Raw genomic sequence first — 11471 nt, 5'->3', positions numbered from 1 at the left:
CGGAGAGGGAGGAGAGAGGATGGTCGCGGGAGGAGGGAGAGATGAGGGCGGCGAGGGGAGGAGGAGGGAGGGAGGGAGGGGAGGGCGGCGAGAGGAGGAGGGAGGGAGGAAGGCAGATACCTTGGGGGCGTCGGCGGCGACGGCGCAGGCGACGACGTGCGGCGAGTGATGAGAGTGTGTGAGGGAGAGTGAGGGACGCGCGCGGCGTGGATAAGGTAACCGTAGTAGTAGCGCTGTTTAGAAACAACCGCTACTGCTATTTAGCAGTAGCGCTCGTCAGAATACGGCGCTATTGCTATGCGCAATAGCAGTAGCGCTTTTTAATAACAAGCGCTACTAGTATATATGCACTGCCATGCGACCGTTGGCAACTATAGTAGTAGCGTTTTTTATAACAAAAGCGCTACTGCTACATGAATTGTAGCAGCGCTCTTCAGTCACCAGCGCTACCGTTATTTAGCAGCAGCGCTTTCTTATAAAAAGCGCTACTACTGACTTCTTGTGTATAAGCATTTTTCTAGTAGTGATTATGCTGGGATGCTCTGCTCGCATAGATAGTGTATTTGCACATCATCCAAAGGGCTCACTGTTTCCCGAACCTTGGATAGCCAGTACGCTGACTCCAGTGAGTTTTGTGACAGTTATTCACTCGAAAGAGTTTGTGCCTAGTTTACAGACAGATCTGAAACTCAGCTAGTTAGTTAGCCAAGCTATTAACAAATGGAAGGTTGCAAGTGCTTGTTTCTCTCCCCCTCCGGTGGCTAGCTGAAGACTGTGGAGGTAGAGTGGGTACTGGGTAGTGCCATTGCTGGCGAAGCCAGCCCGGAAGAACCTGTGGGGTCAATGCTAATTTTGATTATTTTTTTCATATTGTACAGTAAAAGTACAGTGATTTTAGCCACGGCTTACATGTAGAAACTAGCACGGTTCAGACCCTGGTTACCAAGCCTAATTTACTTCATCAGTTGTTCCAAGATTCCATTATTTTTCGTCCCTTGATACTTTCGGATCTCCTGTAATCCACTCGTCCAATATTCCAATTTGATTAGTGCAGATCTGTTAGTAATAAGGAATATTTGCTAGAGTCTCAACGTATTTCATTCCTCATCATCATTTCTTCATACTACAGAGTGTTATTAACTTATTGTCTGTTACATCATACATCCTGCATCACTTGCAAGCATGTTCTCATTTAGCACTTTTTCTTGCAGAGACAACGCATAAAAAGGGGTCTGGCGCGGATCACGGCACACACCCCTTCGGTAAAGCCCTCCTTCTGGCAGGCCTTGGCACATGGAGCATACTTGCATAAGGAAGCCCTGCCGGTATAGGTCTTGCTGAACTTGCTGCATGTGTCGGCTTCAGAGCCTACAAAACAACGAACACACAATATGGTGTATCAAAAAGAACAGGAAAACCTATGATGTTCTATAGAGAAACAAGACAGAAAGAAGTGGCTTGGAATACAAACTTCACATGTGACTAGCAAATGTGTACATCATGCATGCATGAAGTGCCTTGCTCGTCTAAAAGTGAAATTTTCAGACAACGCTTACCAGGAACCAAGAGGAGTGGCATGAGCAGCAGCAAGCATAGCAGGCTTGGCACCTTGAGGTCTCCCATCTCTTTAGGCATAACCAGTAACGACGGCAAGTAAGCGACTATACGATGGATGCGCATCCAACTAGGCTCCACGATCTCTTGTAGGCACTGATGATGTGGCCTAAAGAAAATAAATGTCAAAGATATAAGGTTTGCATGATCCTATCTTGAAGATATGCATGACGGAATAACGTTGAAATGTGCATGGATGTGCACCCACCCTAGGCCATTTCGGTGCTCACTTGTATACAGGCGTGTTTGGAAAATGGTTCAGTACTCCGAATATCCAATTCGGCTCCCAAGCTAATCTACACCCTGTGAACAGTAAATCCAAAACAAATACTTAGAAATTCAAAGATTCTAATTTTTTTTTGTGGTGAAAGATGCTTGCGTGCCTGATATCTGTGCCAAGTTTCAGCTCATTCGGACATCTGAGTAGCTCTCAGCAAAAAGAACAAAATTAGGTCCGAACAGTGCAAAACAGTAATCTTTTTTATAGACCCCAAATTTGTCTTTTTTGCTGAGAGCTCGTCGGATGTTGAAACGCATTGAATTTTTTCACGGACATCAAGAACTCAAGCATCTTTCACCACAAGAAAGTTTGGATTTGTTTGAATTTTTTACTATTTTTGGTGAATTTACTGTTCACTCCCGGCTCAGATGAGCCCGGGAGCCAAAACGCCCCGTCTATCTGTACTCCCACTTCTCATGTACCACTTAGAGAATTAACTCTATCTTTCATTGTTTTATTAGTAGTTGAGGATCTTTATGTTCAACACATTCATGTGATGTCAGACTGCAAGGTTGTGGTGGAGGCCATCAAGAAGGGAAGTTTGGATAGCTATGGAGCCATAATCTAAGAATTCATGGAACATGCTAGGATTTCATTACTTGCAAATTTGTTCATGAATTTAGGAGTTCAAATATTGAAGCTCACGACCTTGCGACGCATAGCCTTTCTTTAGAGGTTGGTCACCATGCTTGGTTAGGCCACCCTGCTAATCTTTTCTTCGTCTCTGTAAACATTCTGACAGATCAATAAAGAGCTTCGCGGGTTTGTCTAAAAAAGTCGGCTTCGTTTTTGTTTGCTCACACTTTTTTTCGGGTGCCGCTATGTTGTGTAAGGAAAAAGCAAATATCCATTTTTGAACTAAAAATGATCATGAATTTGTAAATGTTTCACTGATTTGAAAAATGTTCATGAATTTTAAAAGTTTCATGAATTGAAAAAAGGTTCAAGAAGTTTAAAAAACATCGTGAAGTTGAAATTTTGCCCAAATTTTTAAAAATTTCAAGTATTTAAAACATCATGTATTACGAAACTTTCACCAATTTGAAAAAAAGGTTGCATAATTGAAAAGATATTCCAGTATTTAAAGAAGAAGTTTATGAAATTTTTAAAAAGTGCACAAATTTAAAATATATTCATAAATTTATTAAACAACGGCGGGAAAATGATAAAGAAAAAAACTAGAAAGAAAATAGAAAACAAGAAAACCGTCCAAAGGCTTATTTAAGCTTCCCAAAACGAGAAACAGATCAAACATTTTGGAGCGGCCAATGTGTACCCTATCGGCCCACAAAGCATGCAAAATCATCGAAAAAAGGAGAAAAAGGACAGCTCACACAAAGCGCGACTACGCATTGTTTACTGGGAGCTCCTATAGGACGCACACTGCATCGAATGAAGTGTGCGCCGCACAGGGGGATCCAGAACTAGGCGGGCCCACTGGAACGGAATCTAGTTGAACACAAAACAGCACGACACAAGATCTGCCACCTTCTGAACTCATGCAGCTAGACACTTGAGCGGCAGCTTCTGTCATACTAGAAACGACACAAGACCACGCCAACATACTAATGTTTAGCGCGAACCATCAAGAACAGACAGCAGCGGCAGCTTCGAAATATTTATTGATTTTTTTAGTACTTCCTGGAAATTATGAACAATTTTCAGATTCCAATTCTTTTTGAAAACTTTTTTTTAAACGTGAATATATTATATAATTCCAACCACTTTTCCGAAAATATATAAAGAAAATTTGAACAAATTTTGAAGTTCTGAACTTTTTTTTCTAAAATTGCAAACATTTATATAGAAACAACAACAAAAAATTGAAATACATACTTTTTATGAAAAAACTAAGAAATTCCGTAAAAAACAAAAAATTAAAAACATGAACAGTTTTCAAGGTTTTGAACTTTTTATGAAAAATATGAACAAATTTTGGAAACCTGAACATTTTTTCACTTTCAGAAAAATAATTTAATCACGAACAGTTTTTAAAATGAGAAGAAATTTCAAGAATGCGAGCATTTTTGGAAAATAGATTTTCTTAAGAAGTTATATTTTTGCGAAAAGAAACAAAAAACGGAAGATAAAGAAAAAAGAAACTGAAAAACAAAAAACAAAAAAGGAAGGAAATAGAAAACCCAGAAAAAACGGTGCAGGAAACCCTCTAGAAGGTTTCCAAAACCGATAAATACCGGCTTGAAACCTTAGAAATTTCCCAAAACCAGAATCCTACTTAGCGCTGTAAATGGACTGGCCCTCTCGATCGCTTACTCGCACCTCCTTAGCCTCGACAGTTGGACGCAATATGTGTTGTATAGGATTTTCCTTGTTTACTGCAATGTGGAAAGTGGCATCGCCTGAAGGGAGCCGGTACTGGTTTATATTTTGAAAAATATTACCCCCTCCATTTGTAAATATAAGTCTTTTTAGAGATTTCAATATGGAATACATACGAGCAAAATGAGTGAACATATACTCTAAAATATTTCTATATACATCCGTAAATAGTTTATATTAAAATCTCTAAAAATACTTATATTTAGGAACGAAGGGAGCAAATACACATATTATGAACAAATAGTTTACTTACTTTCTTTAAAGATTTACATCACACATTTGAAAAATGAAATGTTGTGTAGAAAAATGTTCATTTGACTGGTAGAAAATGTTTCTACCCTTCAAAAAATGACTAGATATTTCAAAAATGTTCACACGTTTCAAACAAATATACGTGGCATTCTTTTATGACTATTATATAATGTAAAAAATGTACTTGTAATTAAAAAAAGTGTTTCGTACCATTCCAGAAAAATTTATGTTATGCTGAAAAAAGGTTCATGCTTTTTCAAACAAATTTTTTGTGACATTTTAAAAATACTGTTTATCCAATGTAAAAAACATTTTATTATAGTTCAAAAAATGTTACGTCTCATACAAAAAGTTTGAACTTGTATTCGAAGAACTAATTAACACTTATTCTAAAAAATGTCCAAAACAAGTTAAAAATGTTAAATAAAGTATTTCAAAATGTTAAACATATATGGAATATTTAAAAGGGACGGAGCTCCTGTGTAACCACTGGTGTCAATTGACACCAGTGCCTTTAAGTTTTTAAGCTAGTGTGCTTAATAAAACTTGCCTCTGAGCCCAGCCAAAAAAATAGGTTGACCCCAGCCCACCTACGACACAACTTCACAAGCACAAAATGCCAGCCCAATTACAATCGTAAACTCTCAAAAAATGGAAAAGAAGACCTTTAGCACTACAACATAGGCCAGGAGGCCCACACCATATTTGATCTGGGCATCCAGCAGGCTGCTCGGTGGCAGTACGCTGTACACGCATGACCACACTTGTTTTTATCTCTTGTGTGTCAAAAAAAAAACTTGTTTTGGTGTCTTTGCCTAATGGCCTCCTCATCACCAGTTCTGCACTGCAAACGAAACTCTAGTAATTTTAATATATCGCTCTCGCCTCTTGATGGAACTACACAAGTGACGAATCAACTACACATTTATTTTGATCTGCTCCCCGTCGATGGCTGCCACTGCGGCACAATCTTTTAATCTAATATAATCCACAGACGACGAGTGCCCGACTGACTGCTCGCCAGGTACACCATCGCCATAGGCACATGAGTTAGTTCCAGGCTAAAATTCCTAACGTTGCTTATTTTGCATTTGTCTTCATTGATTCATTTAGGAGTTACGAACATATTTTTCTTCGAACAAACACTACCAGATGCAACAGGGGGTTCAAGGACACTTACATAAAATGTCGGTGCTACTACCAAGCCCAAACAAACTCGTTCGCTGCTTTTAACTAGCAGAGCTTATTTAAGCGATCTTATTTTTATCCCGTTGCTTTCCATTCAACACAGTTGATGGAACTTGATCATGGACTTCGGATGTACACTGACAATGCATGGCCAGGCCAAAGATTTGCTAATTTGGATCGCATTGTTGGTCTTTCTAAATTGTGCGTGGAAAATAAGAATCATCTATCTTTTTTTCCTTTGGTTAAACTTGTAAAGTTAGTGCTTATTTTGCCAGCTGCCATAACATCAACGGCGAGATATTTTCAACAACGAATATTGTCCAAAGTGTTTTCATAAAAAATGAGGTCACGAGTGATTGCATGATTTGCTATGTGAAGAAAACTACATTTAATACCATTACTAGTGATGTCATGATTGGTCCGTTTAAGAGGATAAAAGATGGTGGGAAGTTATAAAATGTGACTCTAATGTGATAGTACTATAGTGGCTGACACCAGTGCTCGTTTTTTCTAGTTTCGTCCCTGTTTAAATGTATACAAAAAATATATATGATGTGTATGAAAAGACTAGATATCAAAACATGTATTTACAAATGTTAATTATCTATTCATAAATGTTAAATATTGGGAAAAGTTTATGTTGTACAATAAAATACATATGTATGGAAAAAATGTAAAAGCTTTTTAAAAAGTAAAAACTAGTAAAAGAAGAAAACCAACAAAAATAAATAAAACCGAAGAAAAAAATTCAGAAACAAACAAAGACAGTCGGGGGCACACCTCCCGACTGTCGGGGGCACACCTCCCGTCGTCGTCCGTCGCGGGATCCCGTCTGTACTGTGTGCCCCCGACTGTCGGCGTCGTCGACCGGCTACGGACAAATTGACTGCTTTGACACTTTTGTCGTAGTTTGGCAGAATGTGACCGCTAGTTCTAAAATAATTCATGATCTGATCTTTTTCCTGTCGCTGTAGTCTCTGGCGGCAGCATAACACAGACTGCCGCCACAATCTATAACGATAGGATTTAATTGCGGTGTCATGTTTGTTTGATGTAAAAAATACCCTAGCGCCAAGGCTCTTGGCGGCAGACACTAGTGAGCAGCGAAGAAATCGATTTAAGACACATGTCGCTGCAGGCCGGCCACTGCAAAGGTGCAGCTTACTGCTCTAGCTCCCTTTCGTTTTTATCCTTTTCTTTTATCGTTGCGCAACATGGTCGGCACTTGTAGTGTGGCCCTGCCCGCGATCTGGACTGTTTGGATGGAACCCCCGAGCTGCTGCAGCAGCAGATGGAGCTCCACACGTGCAGCTTTCAACGTCGCCAGAACACATACAAATGCCGACCTCGGCTGGGGACTACCGGATCGACCAGTGCTGTACGCACATAGGACACGCCCAGCGCGCGCTCTGGCCGGCTGTCCGTCGATCGGCCGATGCAGCAGCAGCACAACCAGTCGCGCATTCACGTACTACGTTCGTTGCGCTCTGGTCGGTCTCACGCCACACGAAAGTGAAGGCAAGTTGAGACGGCGATCGAATGAGACGGCATCTGCAAGTTCAGACGCTCGCATCTGGCCGTCTCTTTCCTTCGCTAAGGCCAACTTCATTGCGCGACCCCAAACAAACGTCCACTTTCATTAGTAGAAAAGGGCCATTCGTCCCAGTTCATAAGGTTCATTTGTCCCGGTTATTGAACTTGGAGTAAAGGATTATTATTAAAGCCCTGGGCCTTTAGTCCTGATTCTTACACAAACCGGGACAGATGGGTCTTCACGTGGCCGGTGCAGCGAACCCAGGCAGGAGGCCCTTTGGTCCCGGTTGGTGGCACCAACCGGGACCAATAGGCGTCCACGCGTCAACAGCTGGCAGGAGCTGAGGTTTTTTTTGAAGGGGTGGTTTAGGGGTTTTGGGGAGGTTAATTTAGGTGTTTCGTATATTGTGTTAGCTAGCTAATTAATAGAGAGAAGTGTCCTCTCTTATCTCCGTGCTTGGTCGACGCTACGTACTATACGTATAGAGACGACTCGACACACTAGCTACTAAGCAAATGAAGGAAACAGAAGATCGTCATGAACATATGCATACAGAGAGAAGTGATATCGACCTCTCCTTCTCCGAGAGATTGGTCGAACAACAAGTTTTCGTATATCTATCCGACGCTACTGGCTACATATATACAATATAAGATCTCTTACAATATAATCTCCTAATTATATATGAACTCAGCGTCCACATGGTATTCTCCGTCTTTATCGATCACGTGGTCAAGAAAGAATGCTGCCAATTCCTCTTGAATTGCTCGCATATGGTGGTAGGAGTTCATCCCGCATCCGAAATATCTAATTTGAAGAAGGGGGTCAATACATATATATGAATAAATGAAACTCAACACAAATGATGGTAATAAAATAAAATTGTGAATATTATTGTTTACGCACTTCATATTGTTTGTCAGAGTAGCCCCGCTCACAGGTCGTGTGGCGGATGAACTCGCAAACGTAGTATCCACAATAATTATTCCCGCTTCCTGCCACAACCACTTTACAAGAAATAGAGGTCAATCAAAATGATAAGCAAGGATGCTAAATGGAATTGATGAAACTAGCGCGCGCTTGAATCACTAGGAGATGCGCGGAACATGCTAGTAGTATTTACTTTCGGGTGTTTAAATTGCAGCTTCTTCGGCAGTCCCGGAGCTTTTGAGATGAATTTTGTCCAAACCCTGCCAGACAAAAAAAACAATTACTTGATACCAGGAAATGAACAAAGTTGCCGATATGGTGCGATAATGGTCGATTTAACTTACTTGTCGAGCATTTCAGTCATGTCTGCATACTCCTGGGGATCTTTTCGTCTCGAGTCTAAGACGGTTACTTGTCCCTGCTCAAGCTTAATCTCTAGGAGAATATAGTGAAACTTGCGCACGCATGCATAACTCATCAATTACATTATTATAACCTGGACTAATAAGGGAAACCGAATTTGCACAAGACAGTAACACTCACTTGAAGTTGTAAGGAAAGAGTATTATAGTTTTGTTTTGATTTAATACGAACGATCGTAGCAAGTTGGCCTCGATCTCTTTGGCCTTAAATTCAACAGTATGTGCATCTATGAGATTTGTGTTAATGAACCCAATATCACTGATTTGTCTTTTCTTCAATTCGGCGATCTTCAATCTGCATAATATAGTGAGGATAATTATATATACAAGCAATGAAAGAGCTGACCTCTATATAGAGACTTAATGACAGAAGTAGTACTTACAGACAGTAGCAAGTGACCCTTAATTTATCGAGGGCCTGTTGATTGAAAAACTGGAAGAACTCCTCAAATGGAACATTTAAAAGATCAATTCCAACGAGGTCATGCTCCTTTTTAACTCTCAGCGTCAAAGTATTCATCCCCCCAGACTCTCTGCAGGTTTTCATGTACCAATCATGGAATCTTTTTTTTGAACAGTGACGACAGTGGGAGAGGCTCCCACTGACTTTGTATTACTCACACCACAACAATTACATCATTACAAGTGAGGGGTATTCGAGGGCCCCCCTCAGACCAAGCAAGAGAAAAAGAGTGTATCTAAGTTACAGGTTTTGTATATAAGAGTCTAGGAAGGGGCGAAGCTCTTCTTTACAGTTGTGCACAAGCAGGCTTAGTAGGTTTTTGAATCTATCTAGCCATGCCGTGAAGAAGTGAGGCACCCCTCTGAAATACTCATTGTTCCTCTCCTTCCAAATGCTCCATGCAGCCAGCTAGAAAATATCCATGAACAGCGGCTGACTCCATTGATTTCTACCAGCATGCAACAAAGATACCCTATTACCCACATTCGGCCAAAACAATCCCACTCTGGCCCAACATCGCTGGCTAAATGGGCATGAGAAAAAGAGGTGTTCAACCGTTTCCTCCGGCGGGTTTTGGCACATTATGCATGTATAAATGTTGTCCACAACAGTGTAGTGTCTCCGTTTCAACATGTTCCTTGTGTTTAGACGGTCGACCAGCAACAGCCAGCCAAACGGCTTGAATTTGATGGGGCTCTTGGCTTTCCAAAGCCACAGAAAGGCCTCATCGGCTATCGTTTCCCTCAAGCAGTGGTTGTAGTATTTGCTGGCCGAGAACTTTCCTCCAAGGGTACAAACCCAAGAATCAGCGGAATCCCTCTCCGGCACAACATGCCTGGATCATTGCTGAATTTCTCTGACCTCCTGTCTCGCTTGGGTAGACAGAGGTAGATGGAAAAGCATAGCGGGGTCAGTAGCCGTCAGAATAGTTCCCACCGACTCATCCTCGTTTGTGCAAAAGGAAAAGGCACGGGGGAAGACCACAGAGAGTGGTGCATCATGATCATGTTTAATCCATACATCCTTCCAAAACAAAGCTGAAGATCCGTCCCCAATCGCAACCTGAGTGATGCCACGAAACACATTACTGAGCTGCATGATATCACGCCACTAGAAAGAGCCGATCGGGTCTGCTGCATGTGGCACTCGACCCACATAGTAAGTGTCCCATATTAGAGTCACCCACGGGACATCGTGATGATTGTATAACTTGAAAAGGTGTTTGAGGAGGAGTGAGACATTCTGCGTTTTGATGTCAATCACCCCAAGACCACCGTTGCGTTTCGGTCTACAGACCAACTCCCAAGCAGCCAAAGAATTATTTTTAACTCCTGTCTCTGTGTTTTTGGCCCACAAACAGTATCTACGCAGCTTATCAATGTGTTCAATCACCTTGGGGTGCAGCTTAAGTGTACACATGGCATAGATCAACATCGAAGTAATGGTAGAGTTTACCAGAGTGAGCTTGGCACCAGCTGAAAGCAAGGAGAGGGCCGTGGACAGCTTTCTCTCAACTGCACAAACCATTGGCATGAGCTCAAGCAGGGTTGGTTTCCTCGTTCCCAAGGGAAGACCCAGGTATGTGAAGGGTAGGGATCCGACCGTACAACCAAAGATTTGCGCTAGGGCAGAAGCTTGTTGCAAGCCAAGATTTATGGGAATGAACGTGGACTTTTGGAAGTTAATCTTCAAACCAACAGAGTCAGCATAATCAACTAGGATGGATTTCATGCGGGCGACTTGATCGGGACAGGCTGGCATGACCAGTATCGTATCATCCGCATATTGGATGACTGGATAATCACCTCTTCGGCTGCACGGGAATGGTAACTCGATCAAGCCCTGAGCGAAAGCGTCATTGATTGCTGCTTGGAGGAGGTCAGCTGCCAGTACAAATATGATGGGTGACAGGGGGTCCCCTTGCCTCACACCACACTTACATGGGAATTTCCTACCTGGGACCCCATTCAACAGCACCGAGGAAACACCAGAGGAGAAAATGGATTTCATCCAACCCAGCCATCTTTCATCAAACCCCATATGTTTCATGATCTGTAACATCGGCCCATGTTCGATCGTATCAAAAGCTTTGGCAAAGTCCAGCTTAAGCAAAATAATCTCTCTCGAAGATGTTTGCCACTGATGAATGTATTCAAAAGGCCATGCAAGGCAGTCCTGTATGGTTCTACTTTTGAGGAACCCATACTAGTTTCTGTGAATGATTTTAAGGATTACTTTCTGCAGGCGATTTGGCCAGGATCTTCGTGATGATTTTTAAGCAGCAGTTGAGCAGAGTGATCGGTCTGTAACCATTGGCAGTCTCCGGGGAGGAGGTTTTTGGGATTAGGGTGATGTATCCCTCACTAATGCTAGAAATATCAAGGTTGTCGTCATGGAAATTATGGCACATCTTATAGATGTCCTTCTTGATAATGTGCCAGCAAGATT

At 41.7% G+C, this 11471-nt stretch overlaps 1 long non-coding RNA gene across 1 annotated transcript; it reads right to left on the bottom strand.

Annotated features, from left to right (window-relative positions):
• Window positions 1-1080: 1080 nt before the first annotated feature.
• On the bottom strand, window positions 1081-1696 carry LOC123050712 (uncharacterized). Its single transcript, XR_006423823.1, has 2 exons — window positions 1557-1696; window positions 1081-1368 (listed from the first exon to the last, which is right to left on the bottom strand). It is a non-coding gene; the product is annotated as an uncharacterized lncRNA (long non-coding RNA).
• Window positions 1697-11471: the final 9775 nt, after the last annotated feature.

Source organism: Triticum aestivum, chromosome 2D, assembly GCF_018294505.1.
Source record: "Triticum aestivum cultivar Chinese Spring chromosome 2D, IWGSC CS RefSeq v2.1, whole genome shotgun sequence".
Taxonomy (NCBI): domain Eukaryota; kingdom Viridiplantae; phylum Streptophyta; class Magnoliopsida; order Poales; family Poaceae; genus Triticum; species Triticum aestivum.
The sequence above is the reverse complement of the archived record's forward strand: the minus strand, read 5'-3'. Positions and strand labels throughout refer to the sequence as shown.